This window comes from Oncorhynchus mykiss, chromosome 17 (assembly GCF_057628025.1).
Source record: "Oncorhynchus mykiss isolate SJ-2025 chromosome 17, ASM5762802v1, whole genome shotgun sequence".
NCBI lineage: Eukaryota > Metazoa > Chordata > Actinopteri > Salmoniformes > Salmonidae > Oncorhynchus > Oncorhynchus mykiss.
In genome coordinates, this window is record NC_143038.1 from 40410783 (window position 1) to 40426047 (window position 15265).

At 42.0% G+C, this 15265-nt stretch overlaps 1 long non-coding RNA gene and 1 pseudogene across 2 annotated transcripts; one reads left to right on the forward strand and one right to left on the reverse strand.

Annotated features, from left to right (window-relative positions):
- Positions 1–393: 393 nt before the first annotated feature.
- On the reverse strand, positions 394–12894 carry LOC110494175 (citrate synthase, mitochondrial-like; annotated as a pseudogene). Its single transcript, XR_005037021.2, has 10 exons — positions 12812–12894; positions 10061–10126; positions 9273–9380; positions 9070–9135; positions 8260–8391; positions 7509–7700; positions 7132–7331; positions 6726–6955; positions 6293–6502; positions 394–2770 (listed from the first exon to the last, which is right to left on the reverse strand). The product of XR_005037021.2 is annotated as a citrate synthase, mitochondrial-like (transcript).
- A 405-nt stretch (positions 12895–13299) lies between these two features.
- LOC149975947 (uncharacterized) lies at positions 13300–14398 on the forward strand. Its single transcript, XR_016487942.1, has 3 exons — positions 13300–13411; positions 14035–14115; positions 14261–14398. It is a non-coding gene; the product is annotated as an uncharacterized LOC149975947 (long non-coding RNA).
- Positions 14399–15265: the final 867 nt, after the last annotated feature.

A 15265-nucleotide genomic window follows, 5' to 3' on the forward strand; every position in this document is an offset into this window, starting at 1 on the left:
GGCAAATTAGGAGAAAGCGTATCGATTGTCAGCCAATTGATCATTTGAAGCCACAGTTCAAATCAGTTGCAACACATAGCAATTTTGTATTTTCTGGCCAAAGCACTCTGATGTTGTTTATTTGGAATCCAGTCTCCGTACCATATGACATCTTGACCAGGCCAAAGGGAAGCAGAAACCTGAGTGCTGTGGAGACCTGTCTGGTACACTATTAATAACTGCGATGTCCTCAGAAAACTCCTGCCAACACATACGTATCATACACAGCCGGCACAGAATAACATGACTGTTCTGTGGTAATGTAAATGCATTCAGGTAAAGAATGTGCAACAACCACATCTCCATAAACAGACAGCAATAAAAAAAAAAAAAGAATTCGAGAGAACAGTAATTGTTAACACTTGCCTTTTATTTAAAATTGTTTTCCACTTTCTCTCCCACATCCAGCTCTGCTAGATAATAAAGTTCAGATTTCTCCACTTCACAATGATCTCACATAAGACATATTTATCTTTATACCAGAATAACAAAATGTTTGGTTAGAACAGGATCAAATACAGGAACAGGACAAACTAAAATACGTCTAAAATACATATGTACTATTTGGGAAATACACTACAGGGGGTAGGACAGTGTGAGGGGGGGCTGTTTGAAAACAAATTAAATGAATAGCCAAGGGGTACTGTCGGTGTGCCCAATTAGAGTGTATTGGATATGGTCTGCATTGAAACAGACCATTACAAACAAGCCCTCTCCCCACCCACTAGACCTGAGAGTAACCTTAAAACTAAACCAAGCAAATCTGTACCTTAATAACAATCCAGTTGAACACAATTTCTGTTTTTTTTTAAAATTTAACCTTTAACTAGGCAAGTCATTTCAACAAATTCTTATTTAATGATTAGTTGGTATGGTGTTTCAGATTTCTCATCATGACGCAAGTACACATTACAGATGAGATGAGACATTACAGTTGGACATAGTAAAACCAGCAGACTTTCTAAAACAAACATTTACAAAACATTCTAATAGTACGTCGATTGAGACACGCGTACTATTTAGTCAATGCTTGCCAGCTCTCGAATTACATTCATTTTTCTGACTAGAAGGAAATGTTCCATTGATGTTTTTAAGTTGCCCTCGGGTCTTGAAGAAAAACTCTACAAGAAAGATTACCCCCAAGTGTGATAACACAATATAATAAAACCTTTTTTTTATTTTTTATATATCAACCCTTTCATCTCAGGTAGATTTAAAATCAAATGGAAAACAGTGCTGTCTTCTTACCCTGATCACTTTTCAAAACAACCTCCCTTCCCAATAGAACAGAGCTATTTGTGAAGCACTGTACAAAGCAACCTGCATAGTATTCCGTTTACCAGAAGTGCAATGGGTTTGGTGAACACTGGCAAAAAAATGGTGTAATAAATGAACTTGGCCTTGATTTATAGTGGTGTGACATCAATCATTGATGAAAGGGGCAGCAGTATACTTTTACGAACCTACAGACCCTGGTCATTTGCAGACTGTACATATTCTTCTGTGGTTATATTACAGAAGGACCTTGCCTGCCATGGAGTGTTGTCTTTTGTTTCGTTATTTTGGAAAATTCCGTCTGACAATGCAAGTGCCCCAGATTCTCCAACTGAAGAATTGACATGATATTTCTTTACAAAACCAGGTCAGCTTAAATATATAAGACTCAACTAGCATGGCTCAGTCTCACAAAATAAAAAAAAGATTACCATAAACCGTAAGTACACTACATGATTTTGGCCCGATTTACCTGTCCCAGACAAGTTTGAGATCGGAGACAAAATTCCCAAGTCGTTGCATAGTTGGGGCGCACGGCCGTTACTGACCGATCCTGAGGGCTACCGATCCTGTCTGAGTCATCCTGATGTTTTCAAACGTTTGATTTTATCAGCACAAACTCTGCTATGCTCCTGTAGTGTGAGATGTGCAACGAAACATTTTGAGAACTGTGATCAACAACAGCCAACAGCTCACCAGAGAAGCCAGTGAGATGATGACGTTGTATCGCATCAGAATGTGTGTACTGACTCTCGAACAGGAGTGATGACTACTAGCCTACGTTTGTACTTCCCAAAGCTAGTGTCAAATCAGTACAGCTCTGAAGTTCAATGTTATTTAATTCAAAATGTATTGGTTAAATATTTCAACTCTATGGCAAGCGTGAATGTCTAACAAAATGTTTTGAGGCCCACATGTCTTTGGCCCACAGCTCGTTCTAGCTGCACAATCACATCACATTCTTCTTGCGAGACAGCGAGGCATCGAGAATACTTACGACCAAATGAAGAATCTTGTAGTGTGTGACATCATTTAGTGTTGTATCACTACGTTGGCAAGACAGAAAACTACAGGAAAGACAGTGGTATTAATGTGAGAGGCTCAGCAATATTTTAAAGTCGTGTGGTGTACGCCCGACATTAGTGTCACTGACATGAACCGACTAAATCCAGCAAAGGCCCTTCTTTTCATAAGTGTACTGCATCTTATGCATCCCCCTACCCTCTACCTCCCCTTTTTGTTCTTCTTTGCCTTCCCCCCCCTCTTCCTTTGATACTTCATCTTTCCCGGAATTGTTGGCTCCCACCAGGGTCATGAGTCCGTTTGTGCTCATGGACTTGGGGCGTTCCAGGGGGAAGCCCAGGGCTCGGCTCCAAATCAGCTGGGCCAGCACCCCCAGTGCTCGGGACACGCCGAACAGCACCGTGTAGTAGTTCATCTCTGTCATGCCGTAGTACTGTTAGGACAGGAGAGAGATGAGATGGAGTTCATTTCACAGCACAGAGGAAGGCTTAATTATAGTACACCCAATTGTATGTGATATCTACAAGGGCTTTGCGGGAAGGTAAGGGACAGCTAAAGTAAAGTAGGAGAGAGGCTAGATGCTATATATATACACACACACACACACACACAGTGCCTTGCGAAAGTATTCGGCCCCCTTGAACTTTGCGACCTTTTGCCACATTTCAGGCTTCAAACAAAGATATAAAACTATTTTTTTGTGAAGAATCAACAACAAGTGGGACACAATCATGAAGTGGAACGACATTTATTGGATATTTCAAACTTTTTTAACAAATCAAAAACTGAAAAATTGGGCGTGCAAAATTATTCAGCCCCTTTACTTTCAGTGCAGCAAACTCTCTCCAGAAGTTCAGTGAGGATCTCTGAATGATCCAATGTTGACCTAAATGACTAATGATGATAAATACAATCCACCTGTGTGTAATCAAGTCTCCGTATAAACGCACCTGCACTGTGATAGTCTCAGAGGTCCGTTAAAAGCGCAGAGAGCATCATGAAGAACAAGGAACACACCAGGCAGGTCCGATATACTGTTGTGAAGAAGTTTAAAGCCAGATTTGGATACAAAAAGATTTCCCAAGCTTTAAACATCCCAAGGAGCACTGTGCAAGCGATAATATTGAAATGGAAGGAGTATCAGACCACTGCAAATCTACCAAGACCTGGCCGTCCCTCTAAACTTTCAGCTCATACAAGGAGAAGACTGATCAGAGATGCAGCCAAGAGGCCCATGATCACTCTGGATGAACTGCAGAGATCTACAGCTGAGGTGGGAGACTCTGTCCATAGGACAACAATCAGTCGTATATTGCACAAATCTGGCCTTTATGGAAGAGTGGCAAGAAGAAAGCCATTTCTTAAAGATATCCATAAAAAGTGTTGTTTAAAGTTTGCCACAAGCCACCTGGGAGACACACCAAACATGTGGAAGAAGGTGCTCTGGTCAAATGAAACCAAAATTGAACTTTTTGGCAACAATGCAAAACGTTATGTTTGGCGTAAAAGCAACACAGCTGAACACGCCATCCCCACTGTCAAACATGGTGGTGGCAGCATCATGGTTTGGGCCTGCTTTTCTTCAGCAGGGACAGGGAAGATGGTTAAAATTGATGGGAAGATGGATGGAGCCAAATACAGGACCATTCTGGAAGAAAACCTGATGGAGTCTGCAAAAGACCTGATACTGGGACGGAGATTTGTCTTCCAACAAGACAATGATCCAAAACATAAAGCAAAATCTATAATGGAATGGTTCAAAAATAAACATATCCAGGTGTTAGAATGGCCAAGTCAGACCTGAATCAGTCCAGACCTGAATCCAATCGAGAATCTGTGGAAAGAACTGAAAACTGCTGTTCACAAATGCTCTCCATCCAACCTCACTGAGCTCGAGCTGTTTTGCAAGGAGGAATGGGAAAAAATGTCAGTCTCTCGATGTGCAAAACTGATAGAGACATACCCCAAGCGACTTACAGCTGTAATCGCAGCAAAAGGTGGCGCTACAAAGTATTAACTTAAGGGGGCTGAATAATTTTGCACGCCCAATTTTTCAGTTTTTGATTTGTTAAAAAAGTTTGAAATATCAAATAAATGTCGTTCCACTTCATGATTGTGTCCCACTTGTTGTTGATTCTAAACAAAAAAATACAGTTTTATATCTTTATGTTTGAAGACTGAAATGTGGCAAAAGGTAGCAAAGTTCAAGGGGGCCGAATACTTTCACAAGGCACTGTGTATGTATATATATATATACACACACACACAGTGGGGCAAAAAAGTATTTAGTCAGCCACCAATTGTGCAAGTGAGAGGAAAAAAAAAATCCAGAAAATCACATTGTAGGATTTTTAATGAATTCATTTGCAAATTATGGTGGAAAATAAGTATTTGGTCACCTACAAACAAGCAAGATTTCTGTCTCTCACAGACCTGTAACTTCTTCTTTAAGAGGCTCCTCTGTCCTCCACTCGTTACCTGTATTAATGACACCTGTTTGAACTTGTTATCAGTATAAAAGACACCTGTCCACAACCTCAAACAGTCACACTCCAAACTCCACTATGGCCAAGACCAAAGAGCTGTCAAAGGACACCAGAAACAAAATTGTAGACCTGCACCAGGCTGGCAAGACTGAATCTGCAATAGGTAAGCAGCTTGGTTTGAATAAATCAACTGTGGGAGCAATTATTAGGAAATGGAAGACATACAAGACCACTGATAATCTCCCTCGATCTGGGGCTCCCCGCAAGATCTCACCCGTGGGGTCAAAATGATCACAAGAACGGTGAGCAAGAATCCCAGAACCACACGAGGGGACCTAGTGAATGACCTGCAGAAAGCTGGGACCAAAGTAACAAAGCCTACCATCAGTAACACACTACACCGCCAGGGACTCAAATTCTGCAGTGCCAGACGTGTCCCCCTGCTTAAGCCAGTACATGTCCAGGCCCGTATGAAGTTTGCTAGAGAGCATTTGGATGATCCAGAAGAAGATTGGGAGAATGTCATATGGTCAGATGAAACCAAAATATAACTTTTTGGTAAACACTCAACTCGTCGTGTTTGGAGGACAAAGAATGCTGAGTTGCATCCAAAGAACACCATACCTACTGTGAAGCATGGGGGTGGAAACATCATGCTTTGGGGCTGTTTTTCTGCAAAGGGACCAGGACGACTGATCCGTGTAAAGGAAAGAATGAATGGGGCCATGTATCGTGAGATTTTGAGTGAAAACCTCCTTCCATCAGCAAGGGCATTGAAGATGAAACGTGGCTGGGTCTTTCAGCATGACAATGATCCCAAACACACCGCCAGGGCAACGAAGGAGTGGCTTCGTAAGAAGCATTTCAAGGTCCTGGAGTGGCCTAGCCAGTCTCCAGATCTCAACCCCATAGAAAATCTTTGGAGGGAGTTGAAAGTCTGTGTTGCCCAGCAACAGCCCCAAAACATCACTGCTCTAGAGGAGATCTGCATGGAGGAATGGGCCAAAATACCAGCAACAGTGTGTGAAAACCTTGTGAAGACTTGTTTGACCTCTGTCATTGCCAACAAAGGGTATATAACAAAGTATTGAGATAAACTTTTGTTATTGACCAAATACTTATTTTCCACCATCATTTGCAAATAAATTCATTTAAAAAAAATCTAATTTTGTCTGTCATAGTTGAAGTGTACTTATGATAAATTACAGGCCTCTCATCTTTTTAAGTAGGAGAACTTGCACAATTGGTGGCTGACTAAATACTTTTTCGCCCCACTGTATATATTTTTTTATGGCTTTGACAGTTCACTAGGCTGGAACAAACTAAGAAAATAAGCTGAAATTTGACATTGTATGTTTTTCTTCACCCCTTCAAGAGAGGGTGGAGGCCTTTCTTGTAACCGTCACCCTGTGTCCCTCCCAATCAGTTGGAAGTGTACTCCAATAGGTTTGTCCTATCCTCCTGCACACCTGCAGAAGCACTCCACTGTGGGCGTCCACGTTGGGCCAGGGGTTCTTGGCCTTGCCCTGCTCCAGCAGCACATTGGGCACGATCTTGTAGAGTTGGTGCACCAGCTTGAACATGGGGTCGTCGGGCAAGTGCTTGAAGGCAAACTCCTGCTGGCAGGTGTACCTGGGGTCTGTCTTCCTCAGGACAGCGTGGCCGTAGCCTGGAACCACCTGCGAACACAAACAGAAGGCCAAAAAGGTAGGTTGAATCTCTTTCTAAGGTTACATATCATTCCCCTTGCAGCTTATTCCTCAAATGTAAATGTGTCTTCTTTTGTGCACCTGTTCACTTCACTTTTACGTAGAGATGGAAAAGTATCCCTTGGGTTTCCTGTCGTTGACTCATCCCCCTCATTGACCCAACTTGGCCCGCCCTCCTGACCAGTCCACTCACCCTTCCAGACTTGAGGGTGTTCCAGATGTAGTCTCTCATGGCCTCGTCAGACACTTCTCCTCCCATCTCCTTCTGCAGTGACATTAGCACCCGTACACACCTGGTTAGCCAATCAATGAAGGGGTCCAGCCAGACCTTTCATAGCTGCGCTGAAGGAGCGGTAGGGGTCAGACAGGGCACTGCCCACCAAGTGGCTGGTGTGGGCACTCATGTTACCACCCTCATGGTCACTGTAGCAAAGGAGAAAGGGAAGTGTGTGAATGAATGAGTAATGCAACCACATAACTGCACTGATGCAATGACGGAGCAGGAGCTGAATATGCACACCCAAACGTTAACAAGGTGCAGACTAATGGACGATAAACTACATCATTATGAATGAAATAGAATTCTCTATAAAACTGACCTGTGAATGGTGAGGTACAGGCGCATGAGCTCGGTGAACGTGGCGTCCCTGTAGCCCAACATGTTGGTAAAGTTGTGGGACCAGTCCAGACTGGAGTCAATGGCACCGATGCTGCTTCCCTCGCGGTAAAGGTTGCGGTAAATCTTGGCCGCCACGCAAGGCAGCTTAGCGATAAGATCCATGGAGTCTTCATAGACAAACTGAGAGAAGAAACAATTTTCTATTCGGAAAAAATCACTCTTTCAATAGATCGTATTACAACTGGGACGCGTTCAGTTGATTAAAACTTTTACTTAATTTCATCCTACTGAGCAACATGATTTCCCACAATGGCATGAGCCATTCAACATTCTTCAATGTATGTTTCCTGAGCTCACCTCCCACCAGTACTTGGCTTTGTTGACTCCCTCAGAGTAGGCCTGGGCGAAGCTGCTCTCGCTGTTCAGAGCTGTGATGGCGGCGCTGAACTGAGACATGGGGTGGAGGTTGGTGGGGAAGTTATCCAGCATGGTGACCACATGGGAGGGAAGAGCTGCACGCTTGGCCCACTCCTTGGACAGCCAGTTCACCTGGGGACAAATACAATACACAGAATCAGCAATAGGGTAATTGGTCAAACTATTCACACCAAACGTAATGGTTTAAGGCCTTACAATCACAAAGAGGGCCACTGAATATAGTTTTCTATGCAAATTATCATCTGATGTCATTAAACAAACATAGAAGCAAACCTGCTCCCACAGATAAACAGGATCAAAAGCTATCATCTGGTCCCCGATTTGACTTGGTGGGAGATCTGTCCACATGCCCATGGGCCGGGCGCTTGACCCTGGTTGCTCCTGTGGGTCGCTCTGGATGGGAGTCTGCTAGGTGACTGAATGTAATGTAAATGTTGAGCGGCTTTACTGCAGGTATATTGTATGTTTTAATATTCAATCATTTCAAAAAGTTATCGTCTGTTGTAAAGCTTTATGTTGTGGTTTATGGGTCAACCCTTTTCATTGAATATGTACATCATGTTATCTGTACCATTATTGTTGTATCATAAATTAAGATGCTACCTAGACCTACTGCTAAGCTGCTGTGCCATACTCTCTCTCCATAATGCGTTACCAAGCTAACACTCACCTGTTCGTCTGTGGGCACCTGGCCTGTCACCAGCAGCCAGAACAGACCTTCGGGCAGGGGCTCGGCACGTCCTGGAGCCTTGGGCAACAGTTGCTGGTACTCCGGAATGCTGTAGCCACAGAAACAAATTCCCTTTTATTTTTTTAAGAGACCCATAAAAGCTATTTAGTAGTAATAGTTGCCATAACTAGGTATCTACATAATTCTACCATAAGTCTGAATGAAATACCTTTGATCCCACTCCCCATATTGATATTACATAGGCTCCATGTCACATGAGTGTTATGAGTTAAGCCAATCTCCATAAGTGATGCTGAACTGGCTGAAAAATTACACCCTTCTTATTCTCAGCTAATATAAGCTGATGAATATGGTGGGACTTGAAAAACAAAGCTCCCCAAAGAAAACAATTTAGAATCTCAATTCACTATTTAAGTAGGTAGTTGTCTAGCTTCAAGCATCAGACACAGGAAGGTTTTGATTTAGTTCCATTTCATTCAGTACTATCCACAACATTTGCATACTGCCATCTCTCTCAGGGGAGTGCTGAGCAAGCATGGAAATCAATCTGTTTCAAAGCTATTCTCTTCAGCACAGCCTCAGATATGGGACTTCTCTTTAAAAAATAAGAGGGCATGCCGCTCTTTTTTTTATTGTCTAGACTGTTTAAACAATCTCATCTATTATCTAGGCAAAATTAAGCCATCTAAGATACCAACAAGCAATAGTAAAGAGACAAAAAAACACCCAATCTATCCCCCTACCTGATACTTTGCATTCAATCCTCTTGCCCGTCATAGACCAACTCACCTCATCTGCATCCAGCACTGAGGTTTCATACACCAGGCCCTTCATACCTCTTATCCCACCGTATATCTGTAAAGACAATGGCGCACACACACACAATTCTGCTTAGGCATTCTTAATATCCACAGCGGTGCCATATTTCACACTACAACTGGCACTGAAAAGGGTACTAGAACATTTACAAATGACAGATGAGCTGAAATTACCATATCCACAGAGATCGAGCCGATGTTGGTCTTGCCATACTGCGTTTTGAAGTTCTTAATCCTACTCTGTTCTTTAGGAACGAGATTCGAGAGCACATCTCTCAGGTTCTACAAAAAAAAATGTAAAACAACAGCTCTCTTTAATTAGGGCCACCCAGTTTGCAGGACTAATTATGGCTAGTTAATTAATATTTGGCTTGCCTAGCTAGCTAGCTAAAATGATTTGAATGATGCAGCAACACCAGATCAACAGCATCAGATTGTTGGCCCCCTGCCTCAGTTCCTAGAAGGGAAGTGGATTGCAGTGGGAGGGGATGCAGAGGCTCACTTTGTAGGGGGCTTTTTCTGGACCAATGCTGTGGTGTGGTGCTCTTACTGGCGCTTTTACAGTCACCGGAGCATCACCCAGGTGGGTGCAGCATTTCAGTACTATCGAAGAGGACAAAGTGCCCAATGAAGAGCTCCGTAGCCTGTGTAGCTCCGTAGCCTGTGTCAGATGTTTCTACCGCCCTGCCTGGCTGTACCATTTACGCTCCCTCCTCAAGATACTATCTTTCTGAACTGCCTATCATCACCTATCATCTAGGACCATTGCCCAAGAACCGCCAGATCCCTACATTTGATGTTAAATTGTTTTATTTATTTTGTTTTTAAAGCGACTGAAAAGTGGTATAAAATAGATATTATTATTAGTTCAAAATGACCCCATCACAGCATTGCGAGGTAAAAATCATACGTGTAGCCTAAATCAAATTGAAAAATGAAGGAGGTCCAGCCAGAGTTCTTACTGTGTGCAGAGTTCTTATTGTTGATGTAGTGGCGTTTCTGGAAGACACGATGAGACATGCTACATTCTGAAAGGCACAAGGAGGACTGTGTCAGGAGAGAGGCAATCAGTCAAACAAGGTTGAGTGTCTGACACGTTACATGGACAGAAAGTCAGCATAGAAAGGCATCAAGTTTCAACTATTCAGAGGGGCTTTAGTCCTCACTTTAAAACATCAGCAAGCCACAATGTGCTGCAAAGTATCCCCTTACGATGACCTAGCCTACCTCATCACTGCAAGAGAGACTGAAGCTTGAGTTCCACGATAAAGGATAATAAACAGACAATTGTGAATGATAGACATTTGTGCAGTTGCAAATACATTTACAGGTATTCTAACATGACTTATTGAACAATGTTTTAATTGACTCCTTGCTCACAGCACTGAGTGAAGATCATCCATGTTGAAGGGCATAAGGACACAGCCTACTGTAGACTAAAACCTTGAAAATGAATATTTTGAAACTCAAGTCAGAATCCACAGATCTGACCTTGACAGATAAAAATACACTGAACAAAAACATAACACACAACATTTAAAGTTGTGGTCCCATGTCTCATAACCTGAAATAAAAGATCCCTGAAATGTTCCATACGCACAAAATATTTCTCACAAATTGTGCACAATTTGTTTATATCCCTGTTAGCGAGCATTTCTCCAATGCCATGAACCACCTGACAGGTGTGGCATATCAAGAAGCTGATTAAACAGTATGATAATTACACAGGTGCACCTTGTGCAATGAGCTTCTGTGTCCCACAATACAAAGCCACACATGTTTCAAGTTGAGGGAGTGTGCAATTGGTATTCTGACTGCAGGAATGTCCACCAGAGCTGTTGCCTGATAATTTAATGTTAATTTCTCTACAATAAACCACCACCAATGTTTTAGAGAATTTGGCAGTACATCCATCCTGCCTACCAACCGCAGACAACGTGTAACCACGCCAGCCCAGGACCTCCACATCTGGCTTCTTCACCTGCGGTATCGTCTGAGACCTGCCACCCGGACAGCTGATGAAACTGGGTTTGCACAACCAAATTATTTCTGCACAAACTGTCAGAAAACGTCTCAGGGAAGCTCATCTGCATGCTCGTCGCCCTCATCAGGGTCTTGACCTGAATGCAGTTTGGCATCATAACAGATTCAATTAATATATATATATATATATATATATATATATATATTAAATTGTTGCGTTTATTTTTGTTTAGGGTAGATCTTTGCCTAACTGGAAAAAAGAAGCCTTCACATTATCAAGACATAAGCTCATTGGAAAAAGTAGGTGGCATCACTCAAATGATTGATTAGTTGGAACACAACAGCTCAATCATGGCTGGTCCTCTTTTGCTTTGCAAGCAATGGATACCTTTTCAAGTGGAGTTACAGCCAAAGACAGTGTGATTTGCCTCCAGCTTTGAGATTAACATTGTTGTAATGGAAAATGCGTTGCAAGAGATGAACGTTGTCTTTGCCTGAAACATGCAGTAGCCTACAGCAACTAAAGTCAGCTAGCCGGTCTCTGATCGACTCCGAGTGAAGGTCCACTTGAGGTCGATACAGTATTAACTAGATGTTATTTGACAAACTGGGACAAATCTCATTACAAACTCAAATGGAGAAAGTCGGTAACTAGCTAGCTACACAGCTGGCAGAATAATAGCTAGGTACTAGTACAGACACAACCAATATTTAATAGTAACGTTAGCATAGCTGGTTACATAGTTTAGCTGGTTAACTTTATTAGCTAGCCGTTACTCGTTTACAATGTAAATGACAAAGAAAATAACATGTTACAATTACCAATAGTTAGCCATTGAGTAAACGACCCTGTTTAATTGGCGAAACCAGCTAGCTAATAGCCAAATCCAACCTCGGATTGTTATCTGAATGCTAAACTTGTTCTAGTGAGGTAAGGCTACAGAGAAAATGTTATATTTCGATAACTTACTTGTGTTTGTAGACTTGTGCTTCAACTCAAGGACAAATCTACCGGATTAAAAAAATGTGTAGCTGCCTAACGTTAACTAAATACAGCAGACGTCAAGGTTAGCCAAGGCCTAAATTATTTAGCTAACGTGCTACCTAAATGTTAGCTTCACGTTTGGTTCTGATTGGCAAGTGGCTAGAAAGCCGATGTGGCTAGCCAACCTTTTAGCATACCATCTATAACATGGGGACAATGCAGCGCCCTCAAGTAGATAGCATCTCCAAGTTGCATATTTTTTTGGCATTGTATGTATGTAAGAAAACTGTGGCAAGACATCAGTGGGTTTATAATTGAACACATTTATGAAGAGTTTACACTATTGTGGAGAGATGTACTGTTTGGACTCTTTACATACAATAGAAATAAACTGAAACATTTTTGTGATTAATTTCATTATTCTTTTGGCCAAATTTCATATACACAAATGTAAATTTACAAACAGAAAACCACATTTTCGTACCCTACAAAAAATAAATGTAACCTTATTTTAAGACGGTTAAATGCTCTACTAACAAAAAAGCTGTTATAATTGTAAGTATATGTATGTCCTTGTGTAATTGTAATGTGATATTGTACCCTCTAGCTCGATTGTTCATTGTTTGTAATCTATGTATGCTTATGTTCCCTCATGTGCTTTATGTATTGATTTATTGTTAATAATAAATAAATTGTGTATATTGTGTATATTTTATATAGAATCTCCTTTAAATAACGGCTTTACCTTTGTTGAATGCAAGAGCTTCGGGGAACACCTGTAAGCGGACAGTAGGGACATGGTGGATGTGAGGGGTTTGTCTTGGTATATAAATATTATCCTACTGTACTGCTAAAAATCTCATACCTCATTGACCGTGCCCCTACTGAGTTTGATTGGTGAAGGTTGAGAGATGAACAGGCCTACAAAGGGGATTGGCTGGAATTCTAAACCCAGAGGCGTAACATCGCATGACTTCCTGCAATGCTTGCGAAAGTGTTTGATAAGCGAACAATTATTTTTGACTTGTTATATCTCTCAATCTAAAGGCGCAACCTAGATTCGAGCCAATTTCTTTAGTGGAACATGTTACTATTCCAACCTCGTGAAAGTGACAAACTGACACGTTTTCATTTTCAACAAAAACTTTATTCCGAAGGTTTGCCTTTGATTTAACGACAAGCACATGCGCAGTTCGGCGCGAGACGACCGGACCCGATGACGTGTTTCTAGTTTAGCAACGTCGCCATTCCATCGCCTACAAGTGTGATCGGGGATTTTTATTGGAGAAGCAGGTTTAGCCTATCTTCACACTGTACCGTTTTTGGCCATAATCTACCCATGTTGGTAGGTGTGTCAATCAAACATCAAAGAGTTTAAATTAGGTTTACAAAATAGTCTGGTCTTTATGCAATTTTTTTTGTGTAACATGCAAATAAAAAATGGCTTAACTGCGTGAGCATTATCTAATAGTACAGTAGTCTGCTCTTCAAACGTGTGTAATGCAACACTAAAATATCACCTTTGCACAGTTTGGGATGGCACTGGAGGGGAAGGCTGCCGTTTTATGGGCTCTTAACCAACAGTGCAATTATTATTATTTTTTTTACAATGTTTAAACTTATTTTGTACATAATGTTGCTGCTACCATCTCTTATGACCGAAAAAAGCTTTTGGACATCAGATCATCAATTTCTCACCTTGAGCTGGGCAAATAATGTTTCTTTAATGATTCCGAAGAGGGATTTACTCCAGACACCAGAACAGGCCCTCATCCTCATCAATTGCAGGAGAAAGAGACTCATGTTTCTCGGAAGGAGATAGGGCTGCCTTGAAAATCTGGCGACGAGTGGCTAATCTGCCTTTGCCATCGGTACTACAGGAAAAGGAGGACGGATAATAAAATGGAGAACTAAAAGCACGTATATTCTACCAACGGGACATTAAAACTAATATCTTATGTTTCACAGAGTCGTGGCTGAACGATGACATGAATAACATACAGCTGGCAGGTTATAGACTGTATCGGCAAGACAGAACAGCAGCCTCTGGTAAGATACGGTCTATGTATATTTGTAAACACCAGCTGGTGCACAATATCTAAGGAAGTCTTGAGGTTTTGCTCGCCTGAGGTAGAGCATCTCATGATAAATTGTAGACCACACTATCTACCTAGAGTTTCTGTATTTTTTGTAGTGTCTACATACCACCAAACTGAGGCTGGCACTAAAACTGCACTCAATGAGCTGCATATGGCCATAAGCAAACAGGAAAATGCTCATCCAGAGGCAGCGCTCCTAGTGGCCAGGGACTTTAATGCAGGGAAACAAATCCATTTTACCTCATTTCTACAAGCATGTTAAATGTGCAACCAGAGGAGGGAAAAAAACTATAGACCACCTTTACTCCACACAGAGACACGTACAAACCTCTCCCTCCATTTGGAAAATCTGACCATAATTCTATCCTCACGATTCCTGCTTACAAGCAAAAATTCAAGCAGGAAGCACCAGTGAATAAAAGTGGTCAGATGACGCAGATGCTAAGCTACAAGAATGTTTTGCGGGATTCTTCTGATGGCATTGAGGAGTACACCACTTCAGTCACTGGCTTCATCAATGACATCGTCCACACAGTGACTATCAACATACCAACCAGAAGTTACAGACAACATCCGCACTGAGCTAAACGGTAGAGCTGCCACTTTCAAGGAGCGGTGCTGTAACCCTATAAGAACTCCCGAAGATCAAATCGTACTACACCGGCTTAAACGCTCGTCGGTAGTGGCAGGGCTTGCAAACTATTAGACTACAAAAGTGAAAAACAGCCGAGAACGGTACAGTGACACAAGCATACCAGATGAGCTAAATTACTTCTACGCTCGCTTCGAGGCAAGTAACACTGAAACATGCATGAGAGCATCAGCTGTTCCAGACGACTGTGTGATCACGCTTTTGGCAGCTGATGTAAGACCTTTAAACAGGTCAACATTCACAAGGCCGCAGGCAGACAGATTACCAGGACGTGTACTCCGAGCATGCGCTGACCAACTGGCAATTGTTTTCACTGACATTTAACCTCTCCCTGTCTAGTCTAATACCAACATGTTTCAAGCAGACCACTGTAGTCCCTGTGCCCAAGAACACCAAGGTAACCTGCCTAAATGACTCCCGACCCGTAGCGCTCACATCTGTAGCCATG